This window comes from Narcine bancroftii, chromosome 13, assembly GCF_036971445.1.
Source record: "Narcine bancroftii isolate sNarBan1 chromosome 13, sNarBan1.hap1, whole genome shotgun sequence".
Taxonomy (NCBI): Eukaryota; Metazoa; Chordata; class Chondrichthyes; order Torpediniformes; family Narcinidae; genus Narcine; species Narcine bancroftii.
This window is the reverse complement of record NC_091481.1, coordinates 54,466,527-54,481,298: the sequence shown is the minus strand read 5'-3', so window position 1 is coordinate 54,481,298 and position 14,772 is coordinate 54,466,527. Positions and strand designations below refer to the sequence as shown.

Here is a 14,772-nt window from a genome sequence, read left to right as displayed (position 1 = left end):
AGGGTGTGGAGGGGGATGCAGGGGGCTCTATCATGGTTCATCCCCAGCGACAGTATGACAGAGGACTCTGTGATTTACAGACTGTTCCCAGGGACTCACTCTGAGTCCAATGTCCAGAACTGCTGGTCAGCCCGAAACCTGGTGGTCTTTCAGCACACTGAGATGTCAGTCCAGGAATACTGCTGCCTGGCTCTGTGGGGAAGGAGTACAGTTTAGAGCACCCACCGGCACCCCCTCCCCATTACCAGGTTCAAAGGGCTGACACTGAAACCAACAGAGTTGGGAGAAACAACAAGGTACTACCTGAGTATTAAGACAACAGTGCTAAACATAGAATGTACATCCATGAGATAACTGACAAAATGTAAAAAGTTTCTGAACAGTTTCTCCTGTACTGTAAATAACTTCTTTGATATGAGATAACTGACACTACGTAAAAGTTTATAAATATCTTACTCAATAGGATTGAAATTATGAATGTAAAAAGTGAAACAGCCTTTGGCCTTGTATTGAACATAATTTATTGCGAATAAAGTTTATTTTTGGAAAAAAGTCAAGTCGTAAAACCTTCAAAAATCTCTCTAAAAATGGGGGTCGACATATGCAAGGATATGCTTTTGAGACCTTAAATTCACCAGAAAAAAAAACAGATCGACTTTTACACTGAATTGATGCCAATGTTGGAAGCACCAGCCCGACACCTCCCCATCACTGGGCACTGCCTTAACCATTGCCGCCCCGCTCCTGCCTGAGGTTATTTTTTACTTACTTAATTTACAGCTTTGTAACTTGCAATTTTGCAAGGGGGGGGTGGGGGGTTTAAATTTTTTAGTTTGCTCCTGGAAGGCCCAGTCAGCCCAAAAAATGGAGGTCGACTTGTATGTCGGATATACCATAAAACCATTAAAATGAGATTTAACAAAAAAAAAAGGGGTTCAAACTATCTCCTGGTTGACCTATACGCTGAAATATATGGTATATTAGGAAGCCTAGATAAAAAAATATCATAATTCCCACAACTTAAATATCCATGACAAATATAGTACATTGCCATCCTGAACATAAACGCTTCCCATGTACAACCCCAAAACACCGTTGGAGAGGTATCAACCACTCTTTATTATCTTGGTTAAGCTGCCATCCCTTACTCCTGGATTTTCCTAGATGGAGCAGTTACATCAGATGTTAAGCAACACGCAACCTATCCTCTTAGGATAGGCATGTGTACAGATATGTATGTGCAAAACACAAGAGATGATTTCTACAATTTACAGAATTAAATAAAAATGGGCACAATTGGTGACATTTCCCTAACAATGTGGAATAAATGATCTTCAACACATTTCCAGCCCACATGCACATACCACGAGGATCCAAAACCAAAGCCATAGATGAATCAAAGGATTTGCAGTTCGATTACATTTAAGACCACTGATCCAGATACCAACAGGATGTCTACAAAAGACACATGGAAGGCTATCTCAGCAGCAAATAAGCAATTCTGATGCGAGCTAGAAACAGTCAGGTACTCACCAATTGTGGCAGGGATTGCAGGCCATTACATCCTACAAGGCGAAGCCCAACATCATAAATGGCTGTGATGCCTCACTACCTGATGAGCTGAACACCTTTTGTGCTCACTTTGAAAAGGAGAATTCAACTGCACCAATGAGAATCCTTGCAGAAGGTGGCAAACATGATATCTGTCTCTGAGGCCACAGTCAGAACGTCCTTCAAGAGTGTGAACCCTCACAAGGTGTGAGGTCCTGATAGTACACATGGCAGTGTACTGAAAATCTGTACCAACCAACTTGCTGGTGTGTTACCAAACATTTTCAATCTCTCAATGCTGCCATCGGAGGTTCCCACCTGCTTCAAAAGGGCATCAAAAATACTGGTGCCGAAGAAGAACTAAGAGAGCTGCTTCAATGACCATTGCCCAGTTGCACTCCTATCTAATTTGATTCAATGTTTTGAGATGTTGGTCATGGCCAGAATTAAGTAGTACCCAAGACCTGGACCCACCGTCACAAGTGATCCACAGCAGATGCAATCTCACTGGCTCTCCACTCAGCCCTGGATCACCTAGACAACAGCAACACACACATCAGGTTGCTTTCCATCATCAATTGCAGCTCACTGCTCGACTCGCTCTACACTCGTGACTGTGTGGCTCGGCACAATTCAAATGCCATCCACAAATTTGCTTACGATACCATCTTCTTTGGCTTGGCTTCGCGGACGAAGATTTATGGAGGGGGTAAAAAGTCCACGTCAGCTGCAGGCTCGTTTGTGGCTGACAAGTCCGATGCGGGACAGGCAGACACGATTGCAGCGGTTGCAAGGGAAAATTGGTTGGTTGGGGTTGGGTGTTGGGTTTTTCCTCCTTTGCCTTTTGTCAGTGAGGTGGGCTCTGCGGTCTTCTTCAAAGGAGGTTGCTGCCCGCCAAACTGTGAGGCGCCAAGATGCACGGTTTGAGGCGTTATCAGCCCACTGGCGGTGGTCAATGTGGCAGGCACCAAGAGATTTCTTTAGGCAGTCCTTGTACCTTTTCTTTGGTGCACCTCTGTCACGGTGGCCAGTGGAGAGCTCGCCATATAATACGATCTTGGGAAGGCGATGGTCCTCCATTCTGGAGACGTGACCCATCCAGCGCAGCTGGATCTTCAGCAGCGTGGACTCGATGCTGTCGACCTCTGCCATCTCGAGTACTTCGACGTTAGGGGTGTAAGCGCTCCAATGGATGTTGAGGATGGAGCGGAGACAACGCTGGTGGAAGCGTTCTAGGAGCCGTAGGTGGTGCCGGTAGAGGACCCATGATTCGGAGCCGAACAGGAGTGTGGGTATGACAACGGCTCTGTATACGCTTATCTTTGTGAGGTTTTTCAGTTGGTTGTTTTTCCAGACTCTTTTGTGTAGTCTTCCAAAGGCGCTATTTGCCTTGGCGAGTCTGTTGTCTATCTCATTGTCGATCCTTGCATCTGATGAAATGGTGCAGCCGAGATAGGTAAACTGGTTGACCGTTTTGAGTTTTGTGTGCCCGATGGAGATGTGGGGGGGCTGGTAGTCATGGTGGGGAGCTGGCTGATGGAGGACCTCAGTTTTCTTCAGGCTGACTTCCAGGCCAAACATTTTGGCAGTTTCCGCAAAGCAGGACGTCAAGCGCTGAAGAGCTGGCTCTGAATGGGCAACTAAAGCGGCATCATCTGCAAAGAGTAGTTCACGGACAAGTTTCTCTTGTGTCTTGGTGTGAGCTTGCAGGCGCCTCAGATTGAAGAGACTGCCATCCGTGCGGTACCGGATGTAAACAGCGTCTTCATTGTTGGGGTCTTTCATGGCTTGGTTCAGCATCATGCTGAAGAAGATTGAAAAGAGGGTTGGTGCGAGAACACAGCCTTGCTTCACGCCATTGTTAATGGAGAAGGGTTCAGAGAGCTCATTGCTGTATCTGACCCGACCTTGTTGGTTTTCGTGCAGTTGGATAATCATGTTGAGGAACTTTGGGAGACATCCGATGCGCTCTAGTATTTGCCAAAGCCCTTTCCTGCTCACGGTGTCGAAGGCTTTGGTGAGGTCAACAAAGGTGATGTAGAGTCCTTTGTTTTGTTCTCTGCACTTTTCTTGGAGCTGTCTGAGGGCAAAGACCATGTCAGTGGTTCCTCTGTTTGCGCGAAAGCTGCACTGTGATTCTGGGAGAATATTCTCGGCGACACTAGGTATTATTCTATTTAGTAGAATCCTAGCGAAGATTTTGCCTGCAATGGAGAGCAACGTGATTCCCCTGTAGTTTGAGCAGTCTGATTTCTCGCCTTTGTTTTTGTACAGGGTGATGATGGTGGCATCACGAAGATCCTGAGGCAGTTTACCTTGGTCCCAACAAAGCTTGAAAAACTCATGCAGTTTGGCATGCAGAGTTTTGCCGCCAGCCTTCCAGACTTCTGGGGGGATTCCATCCATACCTGCTGCTTTGCCACTTTTCAGTTGTTCGATTGCCTTATATGTCTCATCCAGGGTGGGAACCTCATCCAGCTCTAGCCTTAGGGGCTGTTGAGGGAGCTGGAGCAGGGCGGAATCTTGGACTGAGCGGTTGGCACTGAAAAGAGATTGGAATCCGCTCAGCGCGGACATTGGCGACTTCAGGGGTTTCTACGAGGCTCTAAAGGCTGTGTACGGCCCCTCACCCCAAGTCCAAAGCCCGCTGCGCAGCTCAGACGGCAAAGTCCTCCTCAGCGACAAGATCTCCATCCTCAACCGATGGTCAGAACACTTCCAATCTCTTTTCAGTGCCAACCGTTACGACACCATAGTCATCTGCAAAATCACAGACATCAATAAAAAGGGTATAGGAGTGAGAGGAATTGAGTTGTGTCACAAAAACAAACGTTGACAATGTTAGCAAAACTAAGGAACTGATTGTGGTCTTCAAGAAAGGGAAATCAGGAAAACACAAACTAGTCCTCAGAGGGGTCAGCAGTGGGAATTATCAACAAATTTCTGAAGATCTATCCTGGAACCTTCATGTTGATGCAATCATAAAGAAGGCTCGCCAGCAGCCTATTTATTGAGGAGATTTGTAGGTCATAAAATTTCTACATGGCAACCCTGTAGAGCAATCTGTCTTGGCTACATCTCTGTCTGGTATGGACAGGATTGAAAAAGGCTACAGATAGTTGTGAACACGGCCAGTGCCATCATAAGAATCAGTCTTCAAAGCAGTAAGGATATCTACAAAAGGTGGTGTCTCAAGAAAGCATCCTCCATCATCAAGGACCCTCACCACTAAGGCTTATATATGGCCTCCTCTCACTGCTACCATAAGGAGGCACAGGAGCCTGAAGACAAACACCCAACGGTACAGAAACAGGTTCACCCCCCCGCCATCATATTTCTGATTAGATAATGAACCACAGACACTATCTTCTTTTGCCCAATTTACTTATTTTAAAGGTGATTTAATTATGTAATTTTTGTACCAGTAATTTGCCGCAAAACTAGGGATTTCGTGACAACGAATTTGGATTCTGGACTCTTGATACCTTTCCAGTGCCTTTGGAGCATTCCTGCTCCCTGAATTGTTTGGAGGATCGGAAACCAAAGGATTAAAGAAGCAGGGAACGAGCTGTGCCAACTGAAACAGGTAGAATTTCCTTCCTGAATCAACGAAGGGTATGCATGCTGATTGTTCACAGAGGCAGAAAAAAGTCAAACACTTTTTTTTGCTTATGAAAGGAAAATAATAAAGAGAAAATGAGCCCCTGGAATATCGCCAAATTTGAACCCCAGTTGCTGGCACTGTGACAACATTGCATTAATCATACCATTTGATAAAGCCCACCTCAGTTTTTCAAGGCAGAGGTTGGGAAGTGAAATAAGTGCAGCTTAGTCTATAGTCAGAATCTTGCACATCATACCCAGTTAATTTTTTCACAAGACAGCCAACTAAATCAAATGCACTCCTACTTTGCAAACAACATCATGGTGATGCCTGCTAAAAATATTTAAAATACAATGAATTTTAAAAAGAATTGTAAAGAATAAAACAAATGACTAGAAACAAAGAATGGAAGAAGCAGAGAAGATGCTGTCCCCAAGCTGAAGAGCACATGCATTGCAATTCTTGTAATTATTAGAGCAAAGGAGCTTATTAAAAAAAGAGTAGGGGGCTTATGTATGTTTATTAATTTTTAAAAAAAATTTAGAAATACAGCACAGTAACAGGCCATTTTGCCCCACGAGTCCATGCCACCCAATAATCTCCATCCCCGGTACCTTTTTAACGGTGGGAGAAAACCATGCATGGAACCAAAGCTACAGTACTGTTAAAATCTTTGAGGAGCATCCTAGAAATTATATAGAATCACATTCTCCAATGTGTGTTGACTGGTAAATAGTTCTATCCCAAAAGTTGTTACAATGAAGTTTATTCAAACTAATTGCATCCATTCATGTGAACTGCCAAGGAAAGAGCTGTCAGTGAGGTCAGGGCCCGAAATTACAGATCATAGTTTTTGATGTGATTGCTTCTGGGAGAGATTGAATTGAAACTATCAAGTAATTTTGAGTCATCCTATTGCAAACATCCCCTTGTTCTCCACGTCCTTCCCCCATCTTTGCTTTTATTGAAAGCATGTCCCTCTTTCCCAGTTCTGTCAAAGGTTTGCAGATCTAAAATGCAGACCTTTCCACAGCTTGACCCTAGTTTTTTCACCATTTTGTGTTTTAAATTCAAACATATGGCAAGGTGCTACTTACGGCAGAAAAATATTCAGTTGCATACTGAACAGAACTTGCGATACAAACGAAGAAGAGCGCTACAATCCTAAAGTAAATGTTATGAGGTGCAGAAGCACCAAGTTGCAAAAGACAAGACTTAAAAGTGAAGATCATTATTTTCAAAGTTTATGCTGTGAGTTGTGATCATTGAAAAGGCCATGGAAATTCATCCAGTAATACCTCTCAAAGGGCAATTTAATAAATATGTTGGAGCAGAAATATCTTCAGCACGTCTGAGAAATAGAGGAGGATGGGGCTAATTGAAGTACAGTACAACTCCAATTATCCAAAATATTCAGGACTGGGCCCAAGTCGGATAAACGTTTTTTTTTCCTGGAGAACTGGTCTTTTTTTTTTTAAATGGCCCAGTCGCAGCAGCAAGTCACTTGCATCAATGTTTAAACAGCAAGCAACAAGGGAAGGCTTTTTAAACATTAAAATGACGTTTAATTCTCACCAAAAATTCTAGCCGTAGCCGATCACCAAGACAAACCCAACACAGTCATCGATCACCGAGACCACTGCTGCTGATCCCGGGGAGGCTTCCCTGGCTGGTGGTACACCGACTGGCAAGTCAGCGGGCTCCTGTCTCCCCAGTCACCAGAGCTCCCGACTTCAAATCCTCCCCTCGGCCTACTGTACACATACAAACACACACACACAGGGAAAGTAGGCCGAGGGGAGGATTCGGAGTCAGCACTGGCATCTGGTGTGCAAGGGAGGGAGAGAGAGAGAATGCCACTGAGCCTGAGGTCCCCACTCTCACCCGGGAAGCTGCTCTCGTTGATGATACAGCGGTATGCAGTTTGAGAGGGAGAGTTGGAGAGAAGCATCAATAAGGAAGGCAAGGAGAGAGTGGAGAGTGAAACAAGGACAAATGTCCAGTGATTTTTTTTCCCCAACCTGTTAGGCTCCGAAAAATTTTCGGATAAATGAGGATTTCAGAGAATCCGATTTTGGAGAATTGGAGTTGTACTGTACATTAAAAACCTATCAAAAAGACAATAAATAGAAGAGCTCCTTCTCTGTTTCATGATTCTAAATTTTAAATTTAGACATACAACATGGTAACTGGCCCTTTTGGTCCACGAGCCTGGACTGCCCAAATACACCCAATTGACCTGTAATCCCTTGTACATTTTGAAGGGTGGGAGGAAGCCCACACAGACACAGTGAGTAAGTACAAACTCCTTACAGACAGCACCAGATTTGAACCCCAGTTACTGGCACTGAAATAACATCATGCTAATTATACTGTTAGTGTTTTCTGTATTTGATAAATCCTGCCTCAGTTTTGCAAGGCAGAGGTTAGGAAGTGAGTAAGCGTAATTCACATTGCTGATCACTGGCCCTTCAACCCATCATTAGCATGATGCCTTTGACCTAATGTGCAGAAGAAATAAATAAAAACTTCATTAAAAATGAAAAAACACTGGAGGGCAAGTGCAAATGTCAAGCAAGATGAGTAACAGATATTGACTGTTTTGACACTAATCACTCATACTTGCAGGCTGCAAACTACACTACTACAATGGTGGGGGAGGAATAGTTTACAATTATAAACTTCTTAATAATTTCATAAAATATTAGCAAAATGCCACTGGGCATGACCTTGCATATTATCTGCTACTGATAACTAATATTTATTATTGTGGAAAAAATTATGTTCAAAAGGTATTGATCCCTAATGTTGCACAGTGAAATTTATTTAGTCAGAGGAAGGGAGTGTTGCTCTTTATTTCCAATGGCCTTTGTAAGGTTTATTTGGCCATTTCTGAAGGAAGTTATCATCAAGCACACCATTGAAGGTCAGGAGTCACACACAGACCTGGCAGACAAGAGCAGTTGGGTGAAACAAGGGCTTCTTCAGGCAGGCATTAGGGAGTAGATCTCTTCAAAAGTACCCATTCATCAACAAAGTGAACTTTTAATAGTCTGGCAATTTCAAGATCACCTAACTTTTTATTCTATACACGCAAATCCTCCAACTTCAGCTATATTCAAACATACCTTCAAATAAATGGTTACTGGAGTGCAAGTCCAATAACTAATCCATCAGGTCACTGAATGGTTGACCATTACACGTACAATATATAGCTTGCTTTATTTGTGTTTAAGCCTCCTTCCCAAGATCCTTCCTCAACTCCATTTTATTGCATTTATTTTTATCACTGCCTGTGCAAATTTCATGGTTTTACTTACATATACACACTCACAGTGGAGTCAACATGCATTTTACACAGACCCTTTATAATCAGAGACTTGCTATTTCTGTTTGGGTGCAATCTAATCACAGATCCACAATGTTATCACTCTGTGCTAATCTGTGATACCCAAACAGCAGTTAACACTCCATAAGTGCACAAGAAAAAGCAGCCTCTAACTAATTTCTACTTTGATCATGTAAAAGTATTCTTTTCCTCAAGCCAATCTTGACCACCAATCCAAGTTCCTAAAGCCAGTTCTGCTGAACACAATCACCAGGATTCAACACAAGAAATTAATCACTCACTTTCCTTGCCTGTTTATCTCATAACCATAACCATATAACCATTTACGGAGCGGAAACAGGCCATGTCGGCCTTTCGAGTCCGCACCGGTTCACTGATTTCTGAACTACTTTCCTACTTTTTGTTTGGTCAGGCCAAATAGACATGTTGGTCTCTGCCTAGGCTATTTAAAAAAAAGCTTACATGACCAAGCTGGTCATCCCTTTACATTTCCCTTTTAATTTGGAAAGAATGTTCCAAATGTTACAAGACAACACCAGAGGTTTGCAAGTTAGCCCAGAGCCTATATACAAGTAGACCCCTACTTAGGATGGGATTCAGTTCTGCGATTCACATCACAAAGTGAAATTATCATAAGTCAGGGTCGACCTGTACAGGTAGCTTTCTGCTACGCTCCTGCCGGGAGTTCAATTTCTTGCTCCTGAGATGATGCCTAGTAACCAGGGCAGTGGCGTCACTTCGCAACTAATGTTGTGATTGCTGTCGCTCTATCCCTCTTCAATCTCTCTCTCTCGCTTCCAGCGACGGCAATCTGCACATGCGTTCTAAATCACTTTTTTGAAAAACAGCATTGGGTCCAACAAAGCACATTTCCTTGACGTCACAACATGAGGAGCACTGAAATTATGTTTACGAGGAGGTTGTGGCAGTGGGAAGCAATGTGTGTGCGCTGATTGGACGGAAACATTTCCTTCTGAGGAGGAAAAGCAACTACGTTGATACAGGTCGACCCCAACTTACCTTTATTCAAAATGGATTCTGATCATTGTTAACTTCAAAATATCGTAAATCGGAGCATCGCAAGTCGGGGTCTATCTGTAACAGGTTTCAGGGGTCATTTCTACAACTGAGTTTCTTTGCTTTCCCTGAATGTGTACAAATTTTTCAAATACAAGGATAAAAGCAATGAGGTTCAGTTGATACAGGGCTTGAATTCAACTGGGTGAACATTAACCGTACACATTATAACTGACACAGTTTTAAAATGGCAGGTAAAGGACGAACATCCTACCTTGGGATCAGATTTCAAATTCAAACTTTTAGAGAGTTCAGGATTGTCCTGGTCTTGGTTTGGGATTCAAATCCACAATGTCCAAGTCTCTGGTTTTGTGGCCACAACTAAAAATTTATACTGCAAATTCAGAATTTGCAATCAGCAGTTTGATTTTGAAAATGTTATTTTAAGGTCTGTAAAATATTAAGCATTTAAATTATTACTTAGGTCAAAGTTGAAAATGATATTTGTTATCTCTTATTCCTCATGCCATGCACTGTGTTTTGACCCTTTCATATTAGGATTCTTCACTGGAATCTTAGTTGGTTATTGTGCCAATCAGCTCAAGTTCACGCCACATGCATGAGCAATTCAGCTAGTTCCACTTCCTTGTCTTCTCCTCATAATCCAACAAATGTTTTTATGTTAGGTCATTAGCCAGCTCTCTGTTAAATGCTTCTTTGAACCAGCCACTACTACTATCCTTGGCAGTGCATTTCCGGACTTAACACAAGAATAAGATAAAGTAGGAAGAGGAGGCCATTTGTGTGGTCCACCTACCTGTCAAGTTCCCTTTAACTCAAATTCAAACATCTGTGTCTTAAATACATTTAACATGGAGTCCAATGCCTCAATTACATTGGATAGAAAATTCCACAGATTCATTATACTCTTGGAGAGGCATTTCTTCCTCAACCCTACTACCCTGAACCTATGTCCCAATTCTAGTGTCATCTACCAATGGAAATAATCTCCCTGCTTCTATCTTACTTCTTATTTTAATTTCTAGAACATTTTCACTCATATTTCTAAACAAAGAGTCCCATTTTACTCAATCTCTTTGCACGAGCTATGCTCCTCACCTGCTGTGTAAATTATTTTCCTCATGTCACCTTTGATTCATTTGTCGATGTCTGTAGATCCCTCTAGAGGAATAGTCTTAGATCTCTACCCTTTAAGATTTTAAATATTTTTAATTACATCTCCACTCAACTTCATTTGTCCAAGAATCAAACTAGCAAACCTTTTCAGCACCTTCCAGTAGTTCTCATACATTTCTAATAGAATGACACCAAGAATACTCCAGTTGTGGCAAAATGTAGTTTTATAAATATTCACTTGAATATTCACTTCTTCTAATATCCAGTTTAAGTCACGCCATCAATATTTGTTTAAACCAATCTTTCAAATCTCCTTGACACGTGGCAACAAACTATTACCACAAGTCCAAAGCTCTGTTCTTATTCTTAGAATATTGCATTCCATTTCTGCTGTCTCAGATCCATCCTAGGCTACTCATGACACAACAGAGTCACAAACATCCAAGTCCTGGAGAAGACTGGAAGTACAGACCTTTACTCAATCATCCACGCTGCGGTGGGCTGGCCACATTGTCCGTATAGAGGATGGCCAATTGCCCAAAGATGCCCTCTACGGTGGGCTACCAGATGCTCCCCGCCCTGTTGGCCGCCCACGTCTTAGCTACAAAGACATAATCAAGCGCGATCTCCAGTCATTCCACGTCAACCATACTGACTGGGCGGGTGGCACATCACAATGTACCACCAACTACTAAAAGTTCTGTGAGGGCAAAATTGCTACAAGGCACTGTGTTCATCTTTGCTCATGAAGGGATGGGCCATGTTGATAATGATGATGTGCCTTCTCATTCTGGCATCCAAAACTTAATATTTTACATTCCTCAGCATCAAATTTTATCCATCTCTGCCTGACAGCCCTGGTACAGACTCATGGAACTTCTTCGTACATTTCCCTAGCCTAATAAACTTTCACCACTACCTGGATTCCTATTATTTAGTCATTTTCTACCCATATTGCACCAACCCCTCTTATTTCTTACTGTTCAGTCTTGTGACAGTTATGATGTAATGTTGGAACATATTAGAAATAGTTCTTTTCTTTGTTCTTTGGCTTGGCTTCGCGGACGAAGATTTATGGAGGGGGTAAAAAGTCCACGTCAGCTGCAGGCTCGTTTGTGGCTGACCAGTCCGATGCGGGACAGGCAGACACGATTGCAGCGGTTGCAAGGGAAAATTGGTTGGTTGGGGTTGGGTGTTGGGTTTTTCCTCCTTTGCCTTTTGTCAGTGAGGTGGGCTCTGCGGTCTTCTTCAAAGGAGGCTGCTGCCCGCCAAACTGTGAGGCGCCAAGATGCACGGTTTGAGGCGTTATCAGCCCACTGGCGGTGGTCAATGTGGCAGGCACCAAGAGATTTCTTTAGGCAGTCCTTGTACCTTTTCTTTGGTGCACCTCTGTCACGGTGGCCAGTGGAGAGCTCGCCATATAATACGATCTTGGGAAGGCGATGGTCCTCCATTCTGGAGACGTGACCCATCCAGCGCAGCTGGATCTTCAGCAGCGTGGACTCGATGCTGTCGACCTCTGCCATCTCGAGTACCTCGACGTTAGGGGTGTGAGCGCTCCAATGGATGTTGAGGATGGAGCGGAGACAACGCTGGTGGAAGCGTTCTAGGAGCCGTAGGTGGTGCCGGTAGAGGACCCATGATTCGGAGCCGAACAGGAGTGTGGGTATGACAACGGCTCTGTATACGCTTATCTTTGTGAGGTTTTTCAGTTGGTTGTTTTTCCAGACTCTTTTGTGTAGTCTTCCAAAGGCGCTATTTGCCTTGGCGAGTCTGTTGTCTATCTCATTGTCGATCCTTGCATCTGATGAAATGGTGCAGCCGAGATAGGTAAACTGGTTGACCGTTTTGAGTTTTGTGTGCCCGATGGAGATGTGGGGGGGCTGGTAGTCATGGTGGGGAGCTGGCTGATGGAGGACCTCAGTTTTCTTCAGGCTGACTTCCAGGCCAAACATTTTGGCAGTTTCCGCAAAGCAGGACGTCAAGCGCTGAAGAGCTGGCTCTGAATGGGCAACTAAAGCGGCATCATCTGCAAAGAGTAGTTCACGGACAAGTTTCTCTTGTGTCTTGGTGTGAGCTTGCAGGCGCCTCAGATTGAAGAGACTGCCATCCGTGCGGTACCGGATGTAAACAGCGTCTTCATTGTTGGGGTCTTTCATGGCTTGGTTCAGCATCATGCTGAAGAAGATTGAAAAGAGGGTTGGTGCGAGAACACAGCCTTGCTTCACGCCATTGTTAATGGAGAAGGGTTCAGAGAGCTCATTGCTGTATCTGACCCGACCTTGTTGGTTTTCGTGCAGTTGGATAATCATGTTGAGGAACTTTGGCATCATGGCTGATCATTTATCAGCAACCTTTTCCTACTCAGAGCCCTTATTCTTCACTTCCCTTAATATCCAAGTCTTCGGATCTCAGTGACTGAGCCTCCAAAGCCCTCTTGGTCAGAATGGGAGAATGTCAGTGGGAGTAGATGATGGTCAGCACAGACTAGAAGGGCCAAATAGCCTGTTCTCGGCACTGTAGCATTTTATGGTTCTATTACAATGAGTTACTGGATCCAGGGGAAAACAACTTGTGTCCTGAACAGCTAACTTCTTGTGTGGCCCCTGCCTACAAATACCCTAGTCAAGGGAAACAAAATCTCTGAAACTCTAACTCTAAGTGTATGAGTAAACCCAGGCTTCTTAATCGTTCCTCATACAACAAAGAATATTTAAAAATTTAAACATATAGCACGGTAACAGATCATTTTAGCCCATGAGTTTGTGCTGCCCAATTTACACCCATTAACCTATACCCACACTACTTTTTTTGAGGGGTGGGAGGAAACCTGAGTCCCTAGAGAAAACCCTTGCAGACGCTGGGAGAATGTACAAACTTCTTACAGTCAGCACGGAATTCAAACCCTGGTCCGGTCCTACTACACCACTCTTTTGTGCATTTTATTTGGAAGCATACACTTCCATAGTCAGGAGACCAGATTGACACACCATCTTCTAGATACAATCTCACTAGTGTGCTATACAATTTCAGCAAGATTTGTATTTAAATCCTCTTGTAATATAAAAGGTCAAAGTACCACCATTTTTCTAATATTTTACTGGGCCTGCACATTCTGCATGGCATGCTCAAAGGACCTTTTAGGACCTTTCTCATACACCAGATCTCCAAATTTTCTGTTTAAAAAAACATTTCTCCCTAGATAGTCCATCGATCCCAGTTTTCACTCTTGCCCATTTCTTAAATAGTGGAGTGACAATCTTTAGGAATAATTCTACAATCTATGGAATTCTGGGAGATGACAACCTGGGCAGCCACAACCTTATTCAAAACCCAAGGGTGCAAGCAATAAGATCCTGGTTTCTTTTTCATACCAGCTTTTCTACTACATAATGCTCAACACATCTACCCTTTTTTTTCCTCCCATTAATGCTGCTTGAACCACTGCGTTTCTCTAGCAGTGTACGTTTAGTTTCAGATTCCAACTCCTGCAGCTTTCAATGCATCTTTTCATACACCTCTTCTTTCTTTTAAAAGCCAAATTATTTTCCACATCGCATTAGTTTTCCTGAACAACTCTGTTAGTCAAAAACTCTTTTCAAGTGAGGTCAAATTTGCCTTCAATCCATCCTTGAACAATCCACTTCTATCTTCATAAATTTATCTTGTTATTTACCTCATCAGTTCATTTCCATCACCTAAATAACGAGCATTGCAAAACTATCCTGACATGTGCACCAAAGAATACATAATACATATTATGCAGAAGACTTCAATCATGAACTTTACTTCAAGTTCCACTAGTCATTCAACCAATGCTATACTTGCAAAGCAGCATTATTTGCCTCATCACCCTATTACCGCCTTCAGTCCTTACCAAGCCTCCACCCTATTTCACTTGTTCCCAAGCTACTTACTCTGTTACTGCCATCTCCCTTAATAACTGGCAAAGGAACAGCCAGATTAAAGTGCATCAAACATCCAAAAGCCTGATCTTATTACAAGGAACTGTTTTTACCCATCAGCCCAACTAACAGTATAACCACCATTCACGCCAACAAACCCCCCCCCCCCCCCTCAAATCAGAGCAGAACACACCACAGACAAAACAAGG

The 14,772-nt window shown here is 43.2% G+C and overlaps 1 protein-coding gene across 11 annotated transcripts in view; it reads right to left on the bottom strand.

Moving 5' to 3' along the window:
• LOC138748265 (trinucleotide repeat-containing gene 6B protein-like) overlaps positions 1-14,772 on the bottom strand; it is a 220,343-nt gene that overhangs the window by 101,051 nt on the left and 104,520 nt on the right. The window lies entirely within an intron of this gene.